The sequence below is a fragment of the Octodon degus genome, unplaced genomic scaffold (assembly GCF_000260255.1).
Source record: "Octodon degus isolate 3935 unplaced genomic scaffold, OctDeg1.0 scaffold00169, whole genome shotgun sequence".
Classification (NCBI taxonomy): Eukaryota; Metazoa; Chordata; class Mammalia; order Rodentia; family Octodontidae; genus Octodon; species Octodon degus.
In genome coordinates this window covers 1,468,945-1,475,692 of record NW_004524745.1, presented here as the reverse complement: position 1 = coordinate 1,475,692, position 6,748 = coordinate 1,468,945, and the positions used below count along the sequence as shown (strand labels likewise).

General features: G+C 42.0%; 1 protein-coding gene and 1 pseudogene across 1 annotated transcript in view; both read left to right on the top strand.

The window, feature by feature from the left end:
- Matr3 (matrin 3) overlaps nucleotides 1-6,748 on the top strand; it is a 51,197-nt gene that overhangs the window by 5,127 nt on the left and 39,322 nt on the right. The window lies entirely within an intron of this gene.
- Nucleotides 5,925-6,241, top strand: LOC111813167 (annotated as a pseudogene).

Here is a 6,748-nt window from a genome sequence, read left to right as displayed (position 1 = left end):
GCCAGACCCGCCCCCTGGTGGGCTGAGCTGGCCACACACACACACAATAAATAAATGTAATAAATAAAAATAAATAAATATTTAAAAAAAATAAAATAAAATAAAATAAAAGTATTTAGCACATAGTACTTCATGTGGAATGGTGTTTGAGCCCATGTTTGTAGTGGATGCTGTAATCCTTGGATGTCATGCCCCTCAAGGCACAGAGTGACTTAAGAGACTTGGCTTTACAAGAGTAGCATCACTGGGGCCGGGGAGATGGCTCAGTGGAATAAGTGCTTCCCTGGCAAGTGCAAGGGCCTGAGTTTAATACCCGGTTCCACCAAAAAAAAAAAAAAAAGTAGCATCATTGGAAATTCCTCTTCAGTTGTAACTCTTTGAGGGACAGCTCATGGGTGATCTAAACCTGTTGGAATATTCTGGCCCCCCTAAACAAAGATGGATTGGACATGAAAATAGGGAGGAGGAAGAAAACCAGAAGAGTTGTGTGCCACCCTGTAGTGCCCCTGTGCCCATAGTCAGCACATTTCCCTTTTCTACACTAGGCTTCCATTTCTTATCCCATATATTAGGACCCAAACACAGGATGTCTTTTCTATTGAGTTCTTTAAAATCGTGGATCTCCAAACTTCTATCTATACCTTCAAGATGGAATGTGAGTAATAATAATCTATGCTAAATACTAATCTTACCAAAAGGGGTGTGTGGCTTTATTCCTTGAACTCTGCTAGACATTTAGATTGTTGGACCTACCATTGTGGTTCACCTTAATATATATACCCTATCAAGCCTTGGATAGTCTGTCATCTTTCATTCCCTCACATTCACTTATAGTCGCATGGATTTAGTTACCACAGATTTTCATTTTCTAGGCTGTGTTTGATGCTATTGTTGACTGTACTACATTAACTGTTCTAATGAGCTGCTCTTCCTAAATAGATTATCTAAGAATCATAAACAATATAGGCCAGTGCCAAAGAAATAGGCAGCAGCTTCTCATCCGCAATAAATTGAAAGGGTACAATCCAGCAACAGACTGAAAAGCCAACTTCACCTGGAAGACATCTCTGAGAAATAGTCATTTTCCAAGGCTCTTAAATACTAGCAATAAAGCTATTTCCTATAAACAATTTACAAACATCAACCCAGGAAGTAGACTAAGAATACAAAAACTGAGAAGACACTTAAGCATGATGAAACTCCAGCTCACCAAAGACAAGCCCAGGAGTTGGGCATGGTGGTGTACATACCTGTGATCCCATAACTATAGTGATGGTAACCTTAATGAAATACTTGGTTAGTGATTCTAGAGCACATATAGATTAAAAAATAGAGGAACTTAGGAAAGTGATGGAAACTGAATGCCCAACATAAGAGATTCCAGAAAGTTAGGATAAATGCCTGTTTAACAAGGTTTCTAATCCACACTGGCCTTGAACCTGGGGCTGTCCTGGAATGATAGGTGTGTGCTACCACTGTGCCCAACTATTGGTTTTTTGCATGAAAGGTATGGACTGATAACTATTTGAAACTAGATAGCTTCAATGATGAATGGATTTGCCAATGATTTGTTAACTGAAGTTTCGGTCATCTAATAAAATATGCATGTGGCCTTTTCTTTGAACATTTACGAGACATAGTTATATAAATTAAGACTTCCACACTCTGGTGGGCATACTGACAATTGCTAAGGATAAAACGTATCAAATTTAAGTGAATATTTTTATTACTCTGGGATACTATAAAAATGAACTGGGCCAGGGTGAAAGCTCAGCAGCATAAGCACCTACCTTGCAAGTACAAGGTCCTAAGTTTGATCCCTGGTATAAAAAAATGAATCTAGGGGTCAGCATCAGCTCAGTGGGCTAAAGCACCTGCTTAGGCAAGCACAGGGATCACAGTTCCATCCCCTCAGCACCACATACACAGCCCCAACCCCACCCCTGGGCAGGATATGCTGGCCACAGTGGCTGTAGTGACATATGCCGGAAATCCAACGCTGAGGAAGCCAAGAACAGGAGGATCACTGAGCTGCCTAGTGAGCCCCTGTAACAACAAAATTTTAAAATATTCAGCTGGCCAGATGCTTAGATTAAAGTGCCTATGTAGGCAGAGTATAGTGGCTGGGGTTCAAGGGTTCAATCCCTGGCATGCTGAGATGGCAATTGCAACAGACTGGGCATGGTGGCACGTGCCAGTAATCTCAGTGCTTGGGAGACTGAAAACATCACTGAAAGTCTGATCTGTGTAGTTACATATATATGAATCTAAATTTTGTCACACTGATAGAAATTAATTGATGTGTGATAGCACAGAATACCATTCACGTTTATGTTGAGCCAGGAGCACACTAACTGCATCAAAAAATCTCAATCCTTTCAGCAAGATACTCTCAGTTAACAGAGCTGTTGTGGTCAATGAATCTGCCTCCAAAACTAGTTTGCATTTAGGGACTTTTGTGTGTAGTACTGGGGATTGAACTTTGGACCTTGTGCCTGCCAGGCAGGCACTTATGTAACTGAGCTATCTCCCTGGCTCTAGGAACTTTTAATGGGTAATGCCCCAAAGCCCAACAGACTAACAAAACTTAGTTTTCACCCTCACTCAGACTTTTTGGCAATACTGGGGAGTCTTAACGGGGCCTTTATCCTAAGTCGTGTGTCCAGCCCTTTGTATTTTGGCATCATAAGGTCTTGCTAAATTACCCAGGCTGCTCTTGAATTTGAAATCCTGCTTCAGACCAAAGTCATATTTGACTATGGAAATATTACTAGACTCTGACACTGAATGTAACATACCCTTGTTTCAGGGAATCCACATATTAGCTGCTCTTATTACAGTTTACATTATGCTTCCTTAGGCACATACCTGTAGTTGGTATCAATAATTAGATGTGACAGTTGATGCCAGTAATCCCAACACTTGTAGGTACCTAGGCAGGAGGGCTGCAAATTTAAGCCCAGCCTGAGTAACATGTTTATCAATACTGAATCACAAAAAAAAGTTGAGAATATAGCTCAGTGGGCCAGCCAGCAAGCTAGCTCAATGGACTAAAGCGCTTCCCAGGGGCTGAGGAGATGGCTTAGTAGAATAATAAACGCTTGCCTGGCAAGCGCAAGGCCCTGAGTTCAATTCCTGGTTCCCCAGTTCTGCAAAAATAAAAAAAAAATTGCCTCCTTAGGCAAGTGCAGGGACCAAGGTTTGATCCCTGGCACCACGTGCTACACCAACCCGACCCCCAGGGCAGGCTGAGTCAACCACAAAAAAAAGCTTAATGGGAAGATATGCTGGGTTCAGTCCCCTCTAATACAAACTAATTTCCCTACATTGTCAAACAATTGGTAGAAGGCATAGAAGTATTTCCCTCAAATTACTCAGGTACTATTGTAGGCAAAGTAAGAAAATAATAAATCTCATTGGAATGAGGGATTTTGGTGTTGTGGGTAATTTCACCAGCACACAATTTTGAGACTAGAAAGAACATCAAGATTAGAATAAGGGGCCGGGAGATGACTTGGCAGAATAAGCGCTTCCCTGGCAAGTGCAAGGGCCTGAGTTCAATCCCCGGTTCCGCAAAAAAAAAAAAAAAAAAAAAAGATTAGAATGAAACATCAGGTGAATAAAGTACTGACACAAAAGCCACTTGCAATTATGTTTAAGGAATCCTGTGTGATCAGTCCAAGAATAAAAAAAAATCCTAGTGAAAATGGCAAAATTACAAATCTTATACAAATTAAAATTTATGCTAACAGCCAGGCATAGTGGTGCATGACTAATCCCAGCATCAGGAGGCTAAAGCAAGAAGAGTTTGAGGTTAACCTGAACTGCATAGTGAAATCCTGTCTCAAAAAGAACAAACCACTAACACTCAAAGGAAAGTAACTTCCAAAATTAGAGAAAGGAATACTAAAATACGAAACTTAAAGCAAACAGGATGATGTTATATAGGGTCTCAATGCATGCACTCATGAATGTAGCAGATAAATTCAAAAGACCTTGAGACAGGGCTGGGGGGAATAGCTCAGCAGAGAAGTCCCAGCCTGGCAAGCACAAGGGCCTGCCTGAGTTTGTTTCCTGGTACCAAAAGCAAAAACCATGAGACACTTGAAAATTTTGTTTTAATGGTAGCATTCCAGATAAGTGCTAAAAGAATAAGTGATTTGATTTTTTTTTTTTCCTCAGAACTGGAGATTGAACTCGGGCCCTTGAGCTTGCCAGGCAAGTGCTTATTCTACTAAGCCATCTCCCCAGCCCCTGATTTGATTTTTATAAACTGGGAAAATAATATACATACAAAAACTGACAAAGGTATCGATCAGGGGTTCTTAAAAAATAGAGGTCTTAATGCCAGCTGTGCAACACATGCCTGTGATCAAGCAGGTACAAGAGACAGGCAGGAGAATGGCTACAAATTTGAGGCCAGCCTGGGCTACATAGCCAGGATCAAATCTGCTCTTGCACATACTACGAAAGCATTCCACCGCTGGTTATGTCCTCAGCCATTTACCTTTCTTTCTTTCTTTCTTTCTTTCTTTCTTTCTTTCTTTCTTTCTTTCTTTCTTTCTTTCTTTCTTTCTTTCTTTCTTTTGGCAAAGCTGGGGATTGAACTAAAAAAATTATTTTTTGTCTTGCCTTGAGCTCAATTTGTAGCCCAGGTTAGTCTTGAACTTGCAATAATCTTCTTGCCTCAGTCTCCTGAGTGCTGGATTTGTGCCATCACACCTGGCTACCTTAAAATTTGTTTCAAAATAAGTATCAAAATTCCCTGAGCTAGCCAAGTGTGATGGTGCGTGCTTATAATCCCAGCACTGGGGAAGCTAAGACAGGAGAATAGCTGAGTATTCAAGGCCAGCCTGGGTTACATAATGAGTTCAAAGCCAGTCTAAACTACATAGCAAGGGCCAACCAAATAGCTCAGTGGATTAAAACACTTGCAAGCAGGTGCAGGGGTTGGGGGTTCAATCCTCACCCAGGCCAGGTGTGCCATGCTGGCCCCACCCCTGGGTGTGCTAAGACTGGGCCTGGTGGCACGCCTGTAATCCCAGTTCTTGGGAGGCTGTAAACAAGTGGATCATTATGAGTCCGATCTTGTAGTGAGACCCTGAACATCCTGTAGACCCTTCCCTAAAAAATACAAAAATTAAAAAACTACATAGCAAGACCCCAACAAAATATTAACACTCCTGTCCTGCAGAAAAATATCCCTGGGTTGGGGGGAGGGGGACACAGTGGTCCACACCTATAAACTTTACTACTTAGGCTGAGGCAGGAGAGTCCCTGGTTCAACACATGTTTGCTTGGCAAACATGACAAGACCCTGTGCCAAAATGAAAAATACAAGATTGGAGATTGGCTCAGTGATAGAATACTTGTCTAACATGTGCAAGGTCCTGGCATTAGTGTCCAGTACCATAAAACAATCCCATCACACATATTACATCATTTAATTGAAGCCCATCACAGAGGCCTTCTCATTCCGTAAAAGAAGTGGCAAAATTTTTTCTTCTTGAGATAGTCTCACTCTGTAAGTCACTATATACCCCAGCCTGATTTAAAATTCACATCCATCACTTGCCTCAGCTTCCTGAATGCCAGAATCACAGACATATATCACCGTACCTGGCATAAAAATTCCTTTTTAAACCATCTCTAACCAGGTGTGGTGGCACGTAACTATGATCCCAGCACTCAGGAGGCTGAGGCAAGTGGATTGGTAAGAGTTCGAGACCAGGCTGAACTCCATTGAAAGCCCTTGTCTCAAAAGATGAACCATCTCCTTCCCAGGCATTATGACACAGGTCTAAAATTGCAGCACAAACTTTTGTCAAACAGTTTGGGGGGCCGGGAAGATAGCTCAATAGAATAAGCGCTTGCTTGGCAAGTGCAAAGGCCTGAGGGCAGTCCCCGGTTCCACAAAAAAAAAGATGGTGCTGCTGGAGAGCGAGCAGTTCCTGACCAAGCTGGCCAGGCTCTTCCAGAAGTGCCAGACGTCAGGCAGCATCCATCACCCTGAAGAAATATGATGGTTGAACCAGATCCATCCCAAAGAAGGGCTCTGTGGAGGGCTTTGAGCCTGCGGATAACAAATGTCTGTTGAGAGCCACAATGGGAAAAAGATTAGCACTGTGGTGAGCTCTAAAGTAAGTTTCAGATGGCCTATTCAAACCTGCTGAGGGCTAACATGGATGGGCTGAAGAAGAGAGACAAGAACAAGAGTAAGAAGGCCAAAACACCACAGTGAAGGGCTCGGGATTCTCTGCTGTAACCAGTTAACCAATAGATTGCTGTTTTTCCTTTTGGCCACAAAGCAAGATTTTTGGCTTTCCTTTGGCAACGATTTTCATGTGAGATGAGGGTCATTTTGGAGAGAAAAGGTTATAGTGTACAGGGTAGTTGTGGTAAGAAACTAGTTCAGATCTGTGCTGCATGGTTGTGTTCTTAGTTTTCAAAGGCCTCTGTAACCAGTTCCCTGAAGAGCAATGTATCATTAAATATGTTTCCCCCCCAAAAAATAAATAAAATTGCAGCACAGTGGGACACTTGAGAAGGAGTTCTAACAAGTTCTAACACATCGTGAGGCAATTTAGCAACTTGGTGAGAGACCCTATCTCAAGATGAAATTTGACTGAAAAAGGGATAGGAATGTTGCTCAGTGTGATGGCCTACAGTATAATACCACACCCCAAACATATATATATATACCTTGTACATATGTGTGGCACCTAACGCAACATTCCTATCTCTTGTA